A 21,690-nucleotide genomic window follows, 5' to 3' on the forward strand; every position below is an offset into this window, starting at 1 on the left:
GATTTGATGAAGTCCAAAGGTTGAGGATAATGGTGGAAGATCAAAAAGAAAAACTAGAGCTTATAAAGTGAAGGCAACAAACATGAGGAACAACTCATTATTTTATAAGATAGCCCTTTTTTACTTCATGGATAATGTATATTATGATAAAATTAGGTTTTTTAGATATCATAAATTATTAGATGTGTTAAGACCAAGAAAAATGTTTGGTTGCGTATTTTGTGTCAAATATGTGAACTACTCATTATTCTATTAGACCATATTTCATGTTTGATATGTATTTTGTTTGATAGTGTTTTGTTAACGGTATGAGTGAAAACAAGTTAACAAATTAGAAATAGTAGTAGATAAAGGCACCTAAAAGTAACAAAATCAAAACTTGAGTCACTTATAAATAAGCCAATAATATTGTAAGGACCTAAATCAACATTTGCACCAAGTAACAAATGCACGTTAGAATATACACATCTGTTCTTTATTACAGTATTTGGATAACCTGTTTGCATAACATAAACATAATTGTTGTCTTCACAAAATATAACAACACAAAAAATAAAATTGCTGCCAAAATATTTAACAAAATATAACTTAGAAAAAGCAACAATAATTGTTTAACAAAATATAACAATAGTGTAACCAACATCACCAATAATTGTTCAACTGTTAATAGCAGTAGAAACATCTAACAAAATACAAGACAACTACTACAACAGTAATTGTTCAACAATTAATAATTGATTTTCTAATGTATCTATATGGTTTTTGTAGGCCTCTTAATAGGCATCTCTGCTCTTCTTTCTCTTGGAGGCTTAGAAATAGTAGTTGATTGTTGAGAAGATGTTGTAGTAGGGTGAGAAGTTGTTGTAGCAGGGGCTTGAGATGTAATTGTCTGATTTGATCTTGTGTGAGGTCTAGAAAACAACACTTAACTTAGTCATCCAGGTTGGTAATGCAAAAAAATTAACAACCTCAACAATTTAAATAAGGAAGTGATTTAGTAAACCAAATATCTTACATTTAAAATTTTAATTCCTGGTTTTTTTTTCATTTGTATAAATGCTCAACCCTTGTATAATTATTCTTCCTCTTGGCCCGTGTAGTGTGACATTGTATCTCGGTGTCATATTTGATGCTTTTGTTGAAACTAATTGTTCAGTAGGTGATTGTATGTTGAACCTATCAATTAAAATTTGTCAATAGGATATATGGTACACAAACATCTTTATTATAAAATAAAAACTTACATTGGCTGAATTTTTTTGGACATGTTCTCATATTATGTCAAAGAATATAACACCCTAATCCAGTCCAACCCGAAGTCCACTGAAATAGTGACAAAAAAATTCTTTAAAAATTGGTTGTAAAACATCTGATAATAATTCATCCATAGCAGTTAAAGTAAAACATGATAAAAATATGGATTTGCAAAATATGAAGAGCTCACAAAATAATAACAATACCGATTACAAATCAAAGCTACGAGTGAATACATAAATAGGGTCCATAAACGATACACACCCTCTAAAGATAACTCAAGATGTACTCTAATGGTCTCTGAAAATCTGGTCTACTACACTGGAATGTCTAGTTATGATAACTCCCCACGAATTACCAATAAGAACCTGCACAGGGAAACACATTCCGAACGTTGAGCTTACGAGCTCAGTGCTTCACTTATAATTGTGATATACTATATCCATTCATTTAATGAAAAGGATAGTGGCACATGTCTAAAATATATTAAATACTGATTTACTAAGTTGTGGTTGGCATTATGGTGTGACTGAAGGTTCTGTATCTCGGAGCTCACGCACCCCTCTATCCTGTCGGAATACCCTAGGGTGCCCGGATGTGATTCGAAGCTGCATCGAAAACATACACCAGCCCCTTGGATGTAAATATGGGGTGAGATCCAGAGTTGCATCAGAAATGTACACCGTACCAACTTACTCCGTCGTGTCTTGGAGCATCTATGCTCAATCAACTGCTGAAGTGCCTTGGCACTGATTTGAATATGCATTGATTGTCGTATTATGCTAAGAGGAAACTCGGGTTTCTTTATTGTTTCCTTAGCGCCAAATAAGGCTAATTTTATGTAGACCTAGTTATTATTGTTTCTACTATTATGATATTAATTATTGTTATCGCTTGAAGTCTTATTTGTTATTATTCAAAGTATATGAGGCACCTCGAGTTTGGTCCCTTAATTCCATATATTATTTATCAAAAATTGTCCTTCAGTACCGATACTGACTCCTCAGTATCGATACTGAACCCTTGGTATCGATACCCACATGTTGGTATCAATACTCACATATTGGTATCAATACCTTCTAACTGACATAGGCTATTTGGGTAAGGTAGTATCAATATTCCTAGTTGAGTATCGACACTCTAGCACTGGGTATCGATATTGGACTGAGTATCGATACCAAATTTAGGTTCGATGTTTATGAAAAAAATACCCCCAGTGTCCATACCACACTTGTAGTATCGATACCCTACCTTTGTATCAATACTCTATGTGAGTATCGGTACCAAATTTGTATACTGGAATATTGGTCTCGATACTAGTCTGGTCAATATCGAAACTGAATCCTCAATATTGATATTCCTTGGATGAGTATTGAAAGTACCCTTTTAAAATTACCTAGTTTTATGCCTGAGTGATGAACAGTGTCGATACTGCTCTCACAATATCGATACCCCTGCTATGAAGTATCCTGATTTGGCATGAAAAATCCTATTTTTCCACCCCAAAAGTCGTAGTGAGGTCCCCAACTGATGTTTAACTTTTTTATCTGATTTTAGGGGTCATAAAGAGGTCTTAAAACATGCTGAAACGCCCAAATTATGAATCTACCATAAAAATACTTTAATATTATACAACCTACCAAATATCATCTAAATTATTTACACATGATATAGTTGAGTTAGAAGTGAGTTACCTGATGTTTTAACTGTTGGAAGCTCCCAAGTACTCAACCAAGAGTGAATTTCCCCTTACCTTTGCTTTGGAGCTTTCACTAATCTCTCTCATTAAACAAGAAGCAAAAGCTATGATTACTAACTAAATTTGAAGGTTATGAAGGGTTTAGGAACACTTCCTATGACTAGAAATAACTAAAAACGGACTAAATCTTCCAAACTCCTTAAACCCCCACAAAACCTATTTTCTAAAACCATGTCTAAACTTTGATTTTATGGTCTCAAAAGGAAACTCTAGAGATGGTGATTTTGATTCTTACCTTTAAGTTACTAAACTAGGGTCTGGATACAATAAATCTTTTACCTTTGATGGCTCAAGGTTGAAAGGAAAATAAAGATGAATGAGAATAACAAGAGATAAAAAAGGTTGAAGAAAAATAAAGGGTTGTCAGACGTGAGATCACCAATATTAATGGGTTTTCAACCTTTATTTTGAACAATGGTAAAATTCCTTCATTATTCCTCCCGATTTTAGTTGCAAACTAAAAATATCTTTTTTTATCCATTATTGGGTTCAACCCAAGCCTAAATTCACTAAATCTTGGGTCAAAACTTTTTATAAACTAGGAAACTAATTCAAGGCCCAACTTAGTTGGCCCAAAACTACTAACATATAATCTAAGGCATTACAAAGAACCCCACAAATGCTACAACTCATCCTTGCTCCTTGCCTAGACCACTTGTTCTCAGTACGTATTTCACCTTCTTCTCTTCTTCGTTTTTGGTTCGGTCTTCTAGGCAAGTTTCAATGGTGGATCAAGTATGCCTTATTTTGGTACCTTTCCAAAAAATTTAACTTGGGATTGAAGGTAGGACAACAGTGTACTACTTAACATATACATGATTTTTGTATGTAACAAATACAAAATCTTCTAATTTGTTTCCATATACAATATGACACATATAATGTGGAGGCATGAAATACCTGTTAAGTCTCACACTCTACAAGTGCATGACCAGCCCTAATACCAACAACAAATATATCTTGATGACACATGACCTCATACCCTTTAGCCCTATTCCAAATTACATGACAATATATACTAATACCCTTTTTTAATTTCAAGTTTATTTTCTAATTTTAGGGCACAACTGACCTTTCCAGTTAAGTTTTTTTTCTTTTGTTGAACTAGCCAAAACATGAAAAAATGTCTAATGTCCCCAAACATCGAGATTATAGACCTAAATCTAACCCCTGGAATGGCTGAATTAAAAGCCACTGAAAAATTATTGTCAGTTGTGTCACACTTAGACTTAGTAGAGAAAAAGGCTTTGGACCAGTGATGTGGGTCCTTTATCTTTAGGTCATTAAATGTTGTCTTCTTCAGTCGTCTAATTCTTAAAGAATGTTGCTCGAATTGAGGATGAGGTGTAGCCTTGAAACATGACCAAAACAGTCGCTAAAGGTAACTACCTCTTTGTAGTTTCTTTCAATTGGCATACTTATGCCTAGTACAAAATATGTGTTCCACATTTGATAAGCATTGAAGAGCCTTTTCAAGTAGCTCCTTCACAATCACAACAAATAAAACAACATAAAAATCTTTGTAAAATTCAAATTGGATGGAACAAATTATTTCGATAGAATTATACCTTCTGCATATCACTAACCAAAGTGACTTAAAAACCATTTCCCAAGTCCAATTCATTCTGAATATGTTGCAAAAATCATGCCCAAGTCTCTCTGTTTTCCACCTCCACTACTACCCAAGCTATAGGAAAAAATTAATTGTTTCCAAGTCTACCCACAACCGACAAAATTTCACCTTTAAATGATCCTTTCAAGAAGCAATCATCCAATGAAATTAGGTTTACAAAATCTTTAAAATCCTTCCTTCAGTGAACTAAAACACATATAGAACCTCTTAAATTTAGGGTTTTTAGTTTCTATGGGCCTTTAAATCTTAAGATCAAATGTTTCCACTTAGATTGCTACTACTCAAAACAAAAATATAATCAAAACAATCTATCAAACTCAAGCACAACACTACCCCTGATATTTTCTAAAGCGCATTTCCTAGCTTTTAAGCATGTGTACATAGGTAAGTCAACTTTGAGTTCCTCTGTCACACCCCGATTTTTATTTCTTAAGTTAATTTATTTTAATTGAATAGTATTGAGGGCCAAATTGCTAAATTTGGAAAAATTTAGGGGTTTTTTATGAACTTTTTGGTTGTTTGGGGGTTGAAACATGATTGTTCCATCGATCTTTGTAAAAATAGGGGGTGTTCTCATCATTGATAGAAGCAGAAAACCCACAAATTTGGGAACATTAAATCCTTAAAACCCTCTCCTTACTGAAGCATCACCGACCTCCCCAAACCCTCATCGTCCGGCCACCGTTCGAACCACTGTTACCCCCTTTTAACTCTCCATCATCCAACGACCAAAAGCCCTCTATCCATTCACTGTAAGCCACCACCAATCATCGTGTAAAGCTCCGAGAAGGTTCAACTATTCCCCTCTCCGATTTCGGCTGCTACAAGCGACTGTAGGTCGAATCGGCGCCACCAATCAACTCGTCCTCCCATAAAGAGCAAAACCTGACCGCCCTCATTCTGGTTGGCCCCGTCGATCGATGGGGAGAAATGCTTAAAGCTTCGTCAACCATAGTGTAGCCACTGTTTTGGTTGATTATAGCCACCAAGACCGTAGATTCATCATACCGCATGTCTCATTGAGTTCTTAGTGTCCTTCCGACCAAAACCTAGTCAGAACCGTCGCGGACTGTCAATTTTATTGTCGTCCACCGTTGAAGATAGATCGATTCATTATTTCAAATTATTTTTACACCATTTTTGGCTGAATATTGATATGTTTCTGGTTGATTATGGTGAGTGCTTGAACAGGTAGTAGTCGGACAACAACTCAGAGCCCGCCATCGATGTCATGCACTACTACCAGCGCGTGGGGCTTGTTTTGGTCTAGGGAAATTTCTAGAATCGGGTCAACCCGACACACCTGTTCAACCTGCCTTTTCTACCCGTCTGATCCGACCTGACCCATTTGGTCTGGTCCGTCACTGAGTCAACTCGGTTAGGTTAACTCACTGATTTAACTCATTAACTTTGATTGAGTCAGCCCATTGACATTGATCGTTGATCGGTCTTACTGTTGACTTTGATCAGTCAGACCGTTGACTGGGCTATGACCGAAAAAGTCAAATTTTTTGAAAAAGACCTATTTTATGTTTTTCGACGTTCTAAGTCTGAATCCGAAGCCTGTTTTACCAATTTCACACCCGGTAAGCCATTTAGCAATGTTTTATATTCGAATTCAAGTTGGTTTCTCATTTAAGTTCAGTTTCTGAGGTAAATTCATTTGTTATGTATCCGAGGAATTATTGAACATTGAATTAAAGTTTAAGGAAGATCGAATGAAGTTTAAATGGTTGACCGATATGGCATGAAAATTGAGGTAATACTCTCTACCTTTTGTATGCTTTTCAGAATTCATTGATAAATGGTAAATGCGTGAATGTAAAAGATTGGTACATTAGGTGTAGTTAACTATGGTTGGTCTCAGACAGAAATTGGAATAAAGATAGAACACTGTACAAGACTCTGACGGCTTAAAAAAGAAATTGGTAGACTGATCGAAAACAAATCTCATTTAAATGATTTAATCAGTAAATAAATCAATCTCAGAATGTGTAAATTCTGATTTATATCGTTAAATGTTAAATGTTGAAAATATTTGGATAAGAAATTACCAAAAATAACATTATGAGGTAAAATTACAAAAATGCCCTTGTATTGAAAAATGATCAAGATTTCCCTTTGTGATGAAAATAACCTCCAGTGTTCAATTGAGCAAAGTACCCTGGACTCTAAAGGAACTAGAATACTTTCAATCCTAAGTTATCAAAAGTAATGCCACTGACAGAAATGAATGAAATGACGATAATACCCTTAAAGAGTAAAAAGGACTATGGATGAATATGATAAGGGAGACGACTTGAGAACTTAAATTATGATCCACTTGAATCTTGGAATCATCGATTAAATTCTCGATTTAATTGAAATGCCACTGAAGTGTAATATGATTCGAAGCATGTCCAAGCTCTGGAATAACTAAATACCCTCAGCTCTGAAATGAACAAATCAACCTCGTATACCAATATGACCATATTATATGACCAAGTTAAACATAATGAAAGTACTGTATGTATTCGAATTTCAAAACGATAGAATTACTTTGGAAACTCCGAAGTGATCGGGATAGACTTAATTACTAAATTACCTAAGTAACCTCAATGACTTAGGATTAAGTGAGTAGTTTGGATAAGTCTGGAAATGTTGAAGAACTTACAAGATATGTCATCCCTAAGGGTTATGAACCATGAATCAAGCACGTCGACATTACCTGATATCGTTGTAACGTCGACATGAAATAAAGATCCATTCAGTGATGATTATGAAGATGATCAATTCAACAAGAGTTGTCTGCATTGAAAAGTGAATACCCTAGGAGTGTAACGATTTGACCGGTTGACAATCATCAGTGCTGGGAATTGTTCAGTTCGAGTTAACTAGATATCCTGATAAATTAACATGAATCTTAAATATCATGAATCATCGTTACACCCTTATTGGATTAAATTATTATTAATTCTCCAAGAACCAAATGTTTAAAAAACCTCTGATTTGCGTGAATAATGGGAGCACTCATTTTATGTCTAAATCTTCAATAATTATGATGTAAAAGATTTTGAATGCCTTCCTGATACTTAATTGCCTACAAAAAAATTTGAATAGTGTATGATCTTGATAAACTACTTCCCGAATGAATGATGAATCAGTTAATTATCAAACCCCCTTGTATAAGGATCTTGATTTTAAAATCCTATTAAATCACTAAAGTTTCATGACCCCTTACCTGATAAATACCAAGTATCTCCGAATAATAATATATGGATCCTCTAGTGTGTTCCTTATGTGACATGTAAATGTTTTACATGTTTTAAATGTGATTTTCTGAAATCATTGATATCTTGATTTACTGGTTTATAAACTATGGTTACTAGAAATATGTTCTCTTGTTACTTGTTTTCACTGTAAAATATGATCGTTCCTGATTTATGGATCATGAAATCTACCGGTTACTACTTGAACTGTTTTATTGGGACATTATCTGGGTAGTCTGGAGTATGGAGGATCAGATCTGATCAAGCTGGTAAATGCTTACAAGCTTAAGGTGATCCTTGGGTAGGCTCTCAGGCCCCAAGGCATCATTCCCCTTGGGTTCATCATGGGACTAAATATGGTGTACAGGTGGAGGGCAGTTATATGGTTTATTTTAGTATCACACTTATAAGATTTTAATAGAGTACAATCCAGATATTACTGTTACTAATAAATCTGATTTCTACCGGATACTGTTTGGGTAGGATTATGGAGTATGGAGGTTTAGCTCTGATTAAGCTGGTAAATCCTTACTGACCTAAGGATACCCTTGTGCAGGCTCATAGGCTCCAAGGCATTCCCTTAGGGTGGCTCCCTTTGTTGTGTGCTTAGGGTAAGTCGTTATGGATGCAGTTCTGGGGAACTGCATAACGGTGTTCGGTTGGAGGGTTCTACTATGGTTTTGAAATATATTTTAAACAGTTACTGTTTTAAATATATATATATATATATATATATATATCATGAGTTTTTAATTGGAACATACTAGACATCCTATTTCATTCTCCTGAAAACATGGTACTCTAAATATTTCCTATTAACTAAAATCTTTATTACTTTTACTCAACAGAAATACAAGTGGAACCATAATTCATCCCGAAAACCTGTTGACATCTGAATCAACAAGAAAATATTCTGTTTTTCCACTTATCTATATGTCCTTCAGCATTATCTGGTAGTTTTGTATTACTGAGCTTCCCAAAGCTCACTCTTTTACTCATCATTTCAGGTTAAAAAATCGTACCAGTACAGCTATTGACATATGTAAAGGAGTTTCACCGGTGTTGCTTGTGGAGTATGGTGCATGTGAATAGGAGGCATGTAGGTTGTATTTTATTTTATATACGAGTCTGAAATCTATTTTATTTATGAATATTGGTAAATTTTACATTTGTATTTATAAATTGTTTTATGATTTTACGTGTTTTAACATAAATTTTAATTTTTTTCAAGATTTTTACGGTGGGTTGCTCCGGTGGCAATAATGTGACACCCCGAATCGAATCGGGTCACCCGCATCGGTCTATGGGTGTTACATCCTCCCCACCAAGCCTTTGCATTTCTACAATCTTTAAGTTAGGTACAATCCTAAACTTACAAAGAAAGTGTTTCCCTACCAACTTATAATTTGCTCTTGTGTTCTTAAAAGTCATAGAACGCTTGTGCTCAGTTACTAATGTCTTGATCTTGTAACATCCATCAGATTTATCCCAATAAAAATGTATAACAAAAGGGCATCCATTTCCCTTATATGCTTGTCTTTTCTGTTTAAAACAAACCTAAAATCAAAACTATTAGCTACTGCATAAGCATAAAGAGCATCCTTAAACTGTTGTTGAGGTTCAACTATCATTTCCACCCGGAAGTTAGGTTCAACAATTGAAGTATAAAAAAACACCTTACGTTCAACAATTGAAGTATAAAAAACACCTTACCACTCTTCTTACAAACAAAATCACTATTTAACTCGGTCTCAAAGCTACCAACATCTAAATAGTCTAAGTAATCAGTTTCCTCTCCACTAGTTAAGCCCTATAAAGCTGCTTTATTTTCCTTGGCAAAAAATGTATACGCTCTTCTCCTGTTCAACATCAACTCCTAAGTCTTCTAAACTGATTTTTTATTTTCCTTTGGTCTAGTATGAACTTACTTTTAATTGCAACTACCTCCTTATCATCGCCATCAGATAATAACTTATCTCTATCTAGCCAATCTAACCCACTACTATTCCCATAAGTATCATTTAAGTCTTCATAAATGATCTCATCAACTACTACATTAGGTCCACTAGCAACATTAGGACCACTCCCAGCATATGATTCACTAGCAGTATTATGACTATTGCCAGAATTAGGCCCACTACCAGCATTTGACCCACTGGTAGCATTCATTGTATGAAATAAATACAAAACAAATAGGTTAAATGTTATTATCATGTTATTAAGGAATATTTTAATATATTATTAACATGTTATTAAAGTGTATCATTTTATTAGTTTACTACTTTATTAAAGTGTATTACTTTATTAATTTACTACTTTATTAGTTTAGAAATTGATTAGTTTATTACTTAATTAGTTTTATACTTTATTAGTTTACTACTTAATTAGTTTACTATTTTATTAATTTACTGTTTTGCTTGAAACAAAATGAAAGTGTATTACTTTATTATTTTACACTATTAGTTTACTATATTAGTTTAGTCTTATGCCATATTATTACTTTAAGACTTTACTGTAAAACATAGTTAAAGTGTTCATTGTATTATTAGTTTAATTTTTTATTATTAGTAGAATCTTAGTAACAACAATGTTAACAGAGCTTTTATGTCCTTAGAAATACAATGTACACAGAACATTTATGTCCACAAAATCATCAACACGATGTACACAAAACATTTATGTTCACAAAATCATCAACACAAATATCTACAGAGCACTTGTATCCATATAATCATTAACACTAATCAATTTGTTAATATTTTAATCATCAATACAAATGTCCACATAATCATCAACATTAATTAATATTTATATTCACAGAGTAAAAATAAATGTATATTTATATCTCTAAAAATGTATGTACCTTAGGTCTTGGTCAATATATTCCCCAACATCATAAGATTGACTTTAATTTTGTATCTAAAATTTACACTAACCTGTGAAAATCAAAACATTAGATTCTGATTTAGGTTACAAAATGATAAAAGAAATAATTGACAACTTAAGCCATGTAAATACCCAAATTTACCTCTTAATAAACTTGGCTCGAAACTTTTTCTTTTTCTGCAGTTAGGGTTTCAGTTTTTTTTCAATCCTAGGTGCTTCTTCGGTTTGTTCTATGAATCTAAACCCCAAATTGATCACATTTTTTTAAATCAAAGTTAGTTTTTTTAATTTAGGGTTTGTTCAAAATGTGATTACGAATGAAGAAAATAGGGAGGAGAATAAACTCTTTTAGACAATCGAAACTCTTTTTGACAACCAAAACCCTACTCTAACAAAATCAATACACTGAAAGGATATATTGAAGGAGGAATATCAAGGGTGAAACAGAAAGGGAAGGAGAAAAATCGACTGTAATTTTTTGAATTTTTGTCTTTAGGGTTAAAAGTAAAACAAAATTAAAAATATTAAATGTTATTTTTTAATTTTGTTTTATTTTATATTAGAATTTAAATAAATTATCAGAAAATAAAAAAGACACATGTTATGTTTTAATTGGATGTCAATTTTTTTAACGGCAGTTAGAGATGGGCACTTAAAAGTGTAACGGAGTAAACCTTAGGCATCTATTTTTAGCGAAAATTCTTTAGGCACTAAAACATTTTTCGAGATAAAGTTCATGCACTTATTTTTGTATTAAGCTATTTTAAAACTTAACGTTAAATTTTGAATGGGGTTCTAAAATGAAAAAAAAAGTTTTTAATAGCGTGCACTAAAATGAAAAAAAGTAAACTTTAGGTATGATTTTGAAAAAAAAATTAAAAGTTTAAACATTAAAACGGATTAAAACTAATAATTTATATAATAAACATGTGGTTTACTCTTTTATTTAATTTACAGATCATAGGACAATAATGGTTGAGTTTTATACTCACAACGAGTTGTGAGTAGGGATGGGCATGGGACCCGAACACGACGGGTTCTGACCCAATCGTGTTAGTTTTTTAAAAAAATATTCGATTTTAGGGCAAGTCGGGTCAGGCCGGGTCGAGTTTAGGGTAAAAAATATCCAACCTGACCCGACCCAAAAAAAAATAATTTTACCTTATATATTTAGGAATAATTACAATAATACCCCTCTATATATTATTTTTTGAATTAAATCACTATTTTTATTGAATAAAAAAATATTTTTATTATTTTGGGTCGGGTCGGGTTTTTAAGTTATATATCGGGTCGGATGAAATCTTGTTTTGATCGGGTCGGGTCGGATCTCGAGTGGAGGATTTCTTGTTCTCGGGTCGGGTGGGCCAAAAACCCAACCCAACCTGACCAATGCGCATCCCTATTTTTGAGGCATGGATAAAAATAAAAATTATTAGTGGAGATAAGTGCAACGAGAGCATCTCGTAACATATCTCACCTGATTGACAATCCCTAATCAAGTAGTGTGGACAAAAAGATAAAAAAATATTTTAGCAAAGGCTAGTCCTAATATAAAATAATTTTAAATATCGTCCAAATTTATTTTCCTTGTTTTATATTTGTCTATATTTTCATATATTTTAAGTTGTTTTTAAGTTTAAATGATTCGTTCGATCCTTAAATATTATTACTGTTAAGAGACGTTTGGTTCGCAAAAACGATCGTTATCAAATTATAACTTATTATCAATAGTAGTATTTTTAGTTAAAATGATGAAACTTGTCATTACCTTCAAAATTTTAGGTAATGAATAATTCTCACCACTTTGGACACATACCTATAAAATAATAAATTCTTTTTATATGGATCATTCTCAATTCTTATTCTTTGTGTTTTGCTCAAAATTGTAAACTTAATAATAATAATAATAATAATAATAATAATAATAATAATATACAAAGAGTTTAATTTAATAAAATAATAATAAATTTGAGTAGTTAAAATTATTTTAGATTTTTAATACTTGTATATTAATTATTTTATAATCTTATGAGGTGAAAATGTTATTAATGTAAAAAGTTTAATTATTTAAAATAATATTTATTTTTGAGTTATTAAAATATATATCTTATTCATTAAAATAAAATATATTTGTCCACTTGAGATCATAATATTATTTTTATATTTATTTATATATTATATTATATTATATATAAATAAATATGATATTTTTAAAATTTATTTAAAAATATAAGTTTGATATACTAATTATAATAATTATATGTTAAATGTATTTTACTTTAAACTTGGATAGTGTAACAATTAAAATAATTTTATAAATTTTCATTCAAATATTTATATTTTAATATTAAAATTTAACATGTTAAAAAATATATATCATAAGGATAATTTGGTAAAACATGCACTTAAGTAATCTTATATTACTCCTCGAACCAAACACTGTAAGTTTACATTCTATCTAAACAAACCAAACATGATAATAACAAAATTTCCAGAGTAATGATACATTCGAATAATTTTATTTCCAAAGGTAATCTTGCATTCCGTGAATTAAAAGAAACCTGAGGTATGTCGATGTCATTGTCATCATTGTCTTCACAAGCCACAACGACATCCAGGTGTGTTGACGAAAACGGGTAAAGAAAACGAAAGAACACGAGAATTTTACGAGGTTCGGCAATGTGCTTACGTCCTCGGTGCCTAGGCGGCGCTAGAATTTTATTCAATGATATTTTAGGTCTAGGTTACATCTCTATTTATAATAGAAAACCCTGGTACATAATTACAAAATCAACCCTGTACCGTACCGCGGGGGCTGCGCCCCCACACCCCCAACCCACATAATTCGTAACCCCACAACGAGACTTTTTATGAGCCATACATAACAAATCTCCACCTTGGCGAATATCATGCCCCTTGGAAACTTCAATGTGGGTTGGGTTACCTTGCTTCTTTAACAACTCGAAACATTCAACAAGTCCAAGCAATGCTTGAACTTGTCTGTCGTAACTGGCTTGGTGAACATATCAGCGGCATTCTCATCAGTATGTACCTTCTGAAACAAAACCTCTCCAGATGCAACCAACTCTCTGATCTTGTGGAACCTTACATCAATATGTTTAGTTCTAGCACGATACACCTGATTCTTAGCCAAGTGAATAGCACTTTGATTATCACAAAGCAACTGAACTCCACCTTGTTGAACACCCAACTCCTTCACTAAACCAGTAAGCCATAAAGCTTCTTTTGCAGCTTCAGCCGCTGCCATGTATTCAGCTTCAGTTGTAGATAGTGCCACGACAGATTGAACAGTAGACTTCCAGCAAATAGGCCCTCCACCAAGAGTAAACACATACCCTGTCGTAGATCTTCTATTATCCAAGTCACCTGCATAATCTGAATCCACATATCCTACAACCAAAGGATTATCCCGCTGACTCCCAAAAACAATTCCTTGTCCCACAGTACCCTTTAAGTACCGAAAGATCCACTTGACTGCATCCCAATGTTGCTTACCAGGTTTAGACATGTACTTACAAACTTGACTAACAACATGAGCTAAATCAGGACGAGTACATACCATCGCATACATCAAGCAGCCAACAGCATTAGAATACGGAACCTTTGCCATATTTTTAGCTTCCTTATCTGTCTTAGGGCACTGTTCTGATGAGAGCTTAAAGTGATTCGCCAATGGAGTGCTAACTGGTTTCGCGCTGCTCATCGCAAACCTTTCTAGCATTTTCTCAACATAACCCCGTTGAGATAGCCGCAGTTTCCTTGAGTCTCTGTCCCTGCAAATTTCCATTCCAAGAATTTTCTTTGCAGCACCTAAATCTTTCATATCAAATTCCTGACTCAATAAAGTTTTCAAACCGATAACATCATCCATGTTCTTCGCAGCAATCAACATATCATCAACATACAGTAATAGAAAAATAAAAGAACCATCATCAAGGCTCTTAACATAGACACAACATCATACTCACATCGGTTGTAGCCAATCTTGATCATATAGGAGTCAAACCGTTTATACCACTGTCTCGGAGACTGTTTTAACCCGTACAAAGATTTCTTCAATCTGCAAACTAAATGCTCGTTTCCAGGTTGAGTGAAACCTTCAGGTTGCCGCATGTAGATCTGCTCCTCTAAATCACCATGCAAAAAGCAGTTTTAACATCCATCTGCTCTAAATGCAAATCCCAACTAGCCACCAATGCAAGTACTGCTCGGATTGAAGTGTGCCTGACCACAGGAGAAAAGATTTCATCATAATCAACTCCTTTCTGCTGTGAAAAACCCTTCGCTACCAAACGAGCCTTGAACTTCTCCCCCTCTTTTTCTGTTACTGCTGGTTTCTTCTTATACACCCATTTGCAACCAATCGGCTTCTTACCCTCAGGAAGGGGAACTAACTCCCATGTGCGATTGTGATTCAAAGACTCCATCTCCTCAACCATGGCTGCCATCCACTTGTCGTTTTCCTGACTAGTAACGGCATCATGAAAAGTAACTGGATCATCACTGCTAACAGTAAGTGCAAAAGATACCAAGTCTTCAAAACCCAATCTGTTCGGAGGCTTTATATTCGTCCGTCTCACCCTGTCTCTGGCGAGACTATAATCCTGCAAATCATCCGTAGTGGAACCACCAGAAGTCGGTTGAGAAGTTTCTGGTTTCTCAACTGGAAACTGCTCGAAATCTACCACTGTCGTGTCTTGCTTCTGCTGCAACATAGACTGTTCATCAAAAACGACATCTCTACTAATCACAACTTTCTTCGCAACTGGATCCCAGAACTTGAATCCTTTGACACCTTTCTTGTAACCCAGAAAAATGCACTCCTTCGATTTTGCATCAAGTTTGGATCTCTCATCACAGGTACATGCACATAAGCAGGACAACCAAAAATCCGTAAGTTATCAAAACTAACATCATGACCAGTCCATACCTCTTCTGCAACTTTCCCAGCCAGCGATGCCCTTGGCGATCTGTTGATAAGGTAACACGCCATGTTAACAGCCTCAGCCCAGAAGTGTTTGGGAAGCCCCGCATTCAACCGCAAACATTTGGCTCTTTCATTCAACGACCTGTTCATTCGTTCCGCAACACCATTCTGTTGTGGTGTCTTGCGCACTGTAAAATGCCTCTGAATCCCATGCTCCTTACAGAATTGTAGGAACTGTGAATCTGTGTACTCTGTACCATTATCAGACCGCAAACACTTGATTTTTCGTCCTGTTTGGTTTTCTACCTCAGCTTTCCACAGCTTGAACTTCTCAAAAACTTCAGATTTCTGTTTCAAAAAATACACCCAAACTTTCCGTGAAAAATCATCAATAAAAGTAACATAGTACCTAGATCCACCCAAAGACGATGTCGTGGAAGGCCCCCATACATCAGAATGCACATAATCAAGAATCCCTTGAGTTGTGTGCTTCGCAGTCTTGAAACGGACTTTAGTCTGTTTACCAAGAACACAATACTTGCAAAAATCGAGCTTACAGCTTTTGACACCATGCAACAAGTTTCTCTTGTGTAATTCTGCCATACCACGTTCACTAAGATGAGCAAGGCGCATATGCCACAATTTTGTCGTATCATCACAGGACTCAACAGAGTGAACTCCACCTGCAACGGTACTCCCTAACAATCTGTAGATATTCCCTGCAGTCATCTTGCCTTTCATCACAGTCAATGCTCCTTTAACAGTCTGAATGGTTTCCCTATCCTCGTCAGCCTTAGGGATAAAACTATTCTTGTGCAAAGTGCCCAAGGAAATCAAATTCTTCTTCAAGTCTGGGATATGTCGAACACCACTCAACGTCCGAACGGAGCCATCGTGCATCTTAATTCTGACATCACCAATACCAACAATATTGCAACATCGATCATCACCCAAATAAACCGAACCAGAATTAACCGGCATGTATGTCGAAAACCATTCCCTATTTGGCGTGATGTGATAAGAACATCCAGAATCAAGAATCCAAGCATCCGTCAATTGTGTCGTTGAAATAGAAAGCATATCACCCTCACTGCAATCAGAAGTATCATCCTCGACCACGTTCACAGACTTGGATGAGCCATCACGCTTCTCATCAGTCTGTTTTTTCAACTTCGGACAGTCTCGCTTCATATGTCCCGCCTCCTTGCACTTGTAACAGTGAATCGTCTTCTTATCCCTGGATTTGGATCTGGAATTCCGCTTCCCGGACCCTACCTTCTCTGGCTTCCGTCCACGATCTCGATTACCCTTGACATATAAGCTATCGGCTTGAGAGCTTTCCCCTGCATTCTGCTTCCGCTGGTTGTGAGCCAATAAGGCTGCAGTAATCTCCTCAACGTTGATAGTCTCTTTCCCATATGTAAGAGTAGTCACCATGTGTTCGTAAGAGGAAGGCAACGAACACAACAGAATCATCGCTCTGTCTTCATCCTCAATTTTCACATCAAGCCGAGCCAGATCAGAAACGATTTGATTGAAGACATTCACGTGTTGCGCCAAATCGTGATCGTCCTGCATCTTCAGCCCATACAGCCGCTGCTTCAGATACAGTTTTGTCGTTAAGGATTTGGACATAAACTGACTTTCCAACTTCCTCCAAATTTCGTCTGGAGACGATAGATGCATGACGTGATACATGACCTCGTCCGCCAAGCATAATTGTATGGTTCCTGCCGCTCGCTGCTGCAATTCTTCCCAATCTTCCTCATCCATCGACGCCGGCTTTGTAGGTCGCAAAGCCTTCAAGATCCCTTGCTGCGCCAATAGATCCTTCACCCTCGTTTGCCATAATCCGAAGTTACCCTGACCATCGAATTTCGCGACTTCGAATTTTGCTCCTGACCTCTGATACCAATTGTTGACGAAAACGGGTAAAGAAAACGAAAGAACACGAGAATTTTACGAGGTTCGGCAATGTGCTTACGTCCTCGGTGCCTAGGCGGCGCTAGAATTTTATTCAATGATATTTTAGGTCTAGGTTACATCTCTATTTATAATAGAAAACCCTGGTACATAATTACAAAATCAACCCTGTACCGTACCGCGGGGGCTGCGCCCCCACACCCCCAACCCACATAATTCATAACCCCACAACGAGACTTTTTATGAGCCATACATAACAAGGTGCTTTCTATTCGGAGGCAATTCGACATTTGTCGTTTCCCGGTCTATATCTACAATTTTCTTGTCCATTCTCTCCATGTGCCGTGGGAACATACTATTACACAGTAAGCAACTTCTATGAGATATGATATAGACATTCAAGCTCTTGTCCTTAAGTCATTGGATGAGTTCTCTCAATGTTGGGTTGTCTCTAAGGATCCACCGTTCCAAACAGTCCAGCATAACGGTGTTCGGCTACTGTTTTGAAATATATTTTAAACAGTTATTGTTTTAAATATATATATATATATATATATATATATATATATATATATATATATATATATCATGAGTTTTTAGTTAGAACATACTAGACATCATATTCCATTCTCCTGAAAACATGGTACTCTGAATGTTTCCTATAAATTGAAATCTTCATTACTTTTACTCCAAGGAAATACCAGTGGAACTATAGTTCATCCCGAAAAAATGTAGACATCTGAATCAACAAGAAAATAATTTGTTTTTCCATTTATCTGCTTTTCCTTCAGCATCATCTGGTAGTTTTGTTTTACTGAGCTTCCCAAAGCTCACTCTTTTACATCATTTCATGTTTGACATCAAGAAATGAGTTTCACCGGTGTTGCTCGTGGAGTACGGTGCATGTGATTAGGGGGCATGTAGGCTGTATTTTATTTTATATACGAGTCTGAAATCTGTTTTATTTTTTAATATTAGTAAAGTTTACTTTTGTATTTATAAATTGTTCTATGATTTTACGTGTTTTAACATAAATTTTAAATTTTCTGAGATTTTTACGGTGGGTCACTCCGGTGACCCTAACCATATCGAATCAGGTCACCCGCATTGGTCTGTGGGTGTTACATCTTCCCTACAAGCCTTTGCATTTCTACAATCTTTAAGTTAGGTACAATCCTAAACTTACAAAGAAAGTGTTTCCCTACCAAATTATAATTTGCGCTTGTGTTCTTAAAAGTCATAGAACCCTTGTGCTTAGTTACTAATGTCTTGATCTTGTAACATCCATCAGATTTATCCCAATAAAAATGTATAACAAAAGGGCATCCATTTCCCTTACACACAACCCTAATTTCTCTTTTCTATTTAAAACAAACCTAAAATCAAAACTATTAGCTACCACATAAGCATAAAGAGCATCCTTAAACTGTTGTTGAGATTCAACTATCATTTCCACCCAGAAGTTAGGTTCAATAATTGAAGTGTAAAAAATCTTATTTTTTAGAGATGGACACTTAAAAGTGTAACGGAGTAAACGTTATGCACCTATTTTTAGCGAAAATCCTTTAGGCACTAAAACATTTTTCGAGATAAAGTTCATGCACTTATTTTTGTATTAAGCCATTTTAAACTTAACGTTAATTTTGAATGCGGCTCTAAAATGAAAAAAAATTAAGTTTTTAATAGTGTGCACTAAAATGAAACAAAAAGTAAACTTTAGGTATGATTTTGAAAAAAAAATAAAAGTTTAAACATTAAAACGGAATAAAACTAATAATTTATAATAAACATGTGGTTTACTCTTTTCTTTAAGTTACGGATCATAGGACAAGAACGGTTGAGTTTTATACTCACAACGAGTTGTGAGTAGGGATTGGTATGGGACCCGAACACGACGGGTTCTGACTCGATTACATTAGGTTTTTTTTAAAAAAAATCAGTTTCAGGTCGGGTCGAGTTTAGGGTAAAAATATCCGACCCGACCCGAAAAAATATAATTTTACCTTATATATTTAGGAATAATTACAATAATACCCCTCTATATATTATTGTTTTTAATTAAATCATTGTTTTTATTGTATAAAAATAATATTTTTATTATTTTGGGTCGTGTCGGGTCGGGTCTAGTTTTTAAGTTATATATCGGGTTGGGGTCAGGGTCGGGTCGGGTAGAATCTTGTTTTGGTCGAATCAGATCTCGTGTGGAGGATTTCATTTTCTTGGGTCGGGTCGGGTGAACTAAAAACCCGACCCATGCCCATCCCTAGTTGTGAGGCATGGTTAAAAATAAAAATTATTAGTGGAGATAATTGCAAGGAGAGCATCTCCTCACGTATCTCGACCGATTGACAATCCCTAATCAAGTAGTGTGGACAAAAAGAGATAAAATATATTTTAGCAAAGGCTAGTCCTAATATAAAATAATTTTAAATATTGTCCAAATTTATTTTCCTTGTTTATATTTGTCTATATTTTCTTATGTTTAAATGAGTAGTTCGATCCACAAATATCATTATTGTTAAGAGACGTTTGGTTCGCAAAAAGATCATTATCAAGTAATAACTTATTATCAATAATAGTATTTTTTAGTTAAAATGATGAAACTTGTCATTACCTTCAAAATTTTAGGTAATGAATAATTCTCACAACTTTGGACACAAATACCTATAAAATAATAAATTCTTTTTATATAGAGCATTCTCAATTCTTATTTTTCGTGTTTTGCTCAAAATTGTAAATTTAATAATAATAATAATAATATAAAAAGAGTTTAATTTAATAAAATATTAATAAATTTGAGTAGTTAAAATTACTTTAGATTTTTAATATTTGTATATTAATTATTTTATAATCATATGAGGTGAAAATGTTATTAATGTAAAAAGTTTAATTATTTAAAATAATATTTAATTTTGAGTTATTAAAATGTATATCTTATTCATTAAAATATAATATATTTGTCCACTTGAGATCATAATATTATTTTTAAATTTATTTATTTATTCTATTATATTATATTATATATAAATAAATATGATATTTATAAAATTTATTTAAAAATATAAGTTTGATATACTAATTATACTAATTATATGTTAAATGTATTTTACTTTAAACTTTGATAGTGTAACAATTAAAATACTTTTATAAATTTTCATTCAAATATTTATAATTTAATATTAAAATTTAAATTGTTAAAAAATATATATCATAAGGATAATTTGGTAAAATATGCACTTAAGTAATCTTATATTCCTCCTCGAACCAAACACTGTAAGTTTACATTCTATCTAACTAAACAAAACATGGTAATACAAAATTCATAGAGTAGTGTTACATTCGAGTAATTTTATTTCCAAAGGTACTCTTGCATTCCGTAAATCAAAGGCACCATGAAATGAAACAATGACGATACATAAAAATTTGTTAATGATTTTTAAAAGTTAATGCTTGTTTACAAAATTAAATAAAAAAATTGTAATATTTGATTTTTGTCCGGCCTAGTTTTGTTGAGTTAATCAATCGATGAATATGGCCAAGAGGGGGGTGAATTGCCAAATAAAAATTCCGGTGGAAGCTTTTGCAAAAAATTGAAAGTAATTGCGCATCGATTTAGAGTGGTTCGACTTTCTCAACCAAAGTCTACGTCCACTACCTTAGCTATCCACACTAAGGATTTTCCACAAATTCACTAATTTGTCTTTCTTTTGAGGATAAAGAGTAACCTTACAAATCCCTCAATAAGTATACCCCAAATTCTTGAGAACACTCTTCTCCCAAAGAGAACAATACAAATTTTGCAAACTTACAAGAAAAATCCTCACAAGGCAAGATGTTTGCACAATTCTAGAACAAAGAAAGAACACTCAAGAATAATACAATTGAGCACAATAAGTGTTCTTGAAAGCAAAAATGAATATTGAATGAAATAGGCTTGAAAATGCTCAAACTTGAGGTTTGATCCTTTGTCTTTGATTCTCTCTTGATTCTTGTTGATACTTGTTTCTTGTTGTTGATCAATGGCTTCTAAGCTTGT

Source organism: Hibiscus syriacus, unplaced genomic scaffold, assembly GCF_006381635.1.
Source record: "Hibiscus syriacus cultivar Baekdansim isolate YM2019G1 unplaced genomic scaffold, ASM638163v2 tig00110954_pilon, whole genome shotgun sequence".
Lineage (NCBI taxonomy): Eukaryota > Viridiplantae > Streptophyta > Magnoliopsida > Malvales > Malvaceae > Hibiscus > Hibiscus syriacus.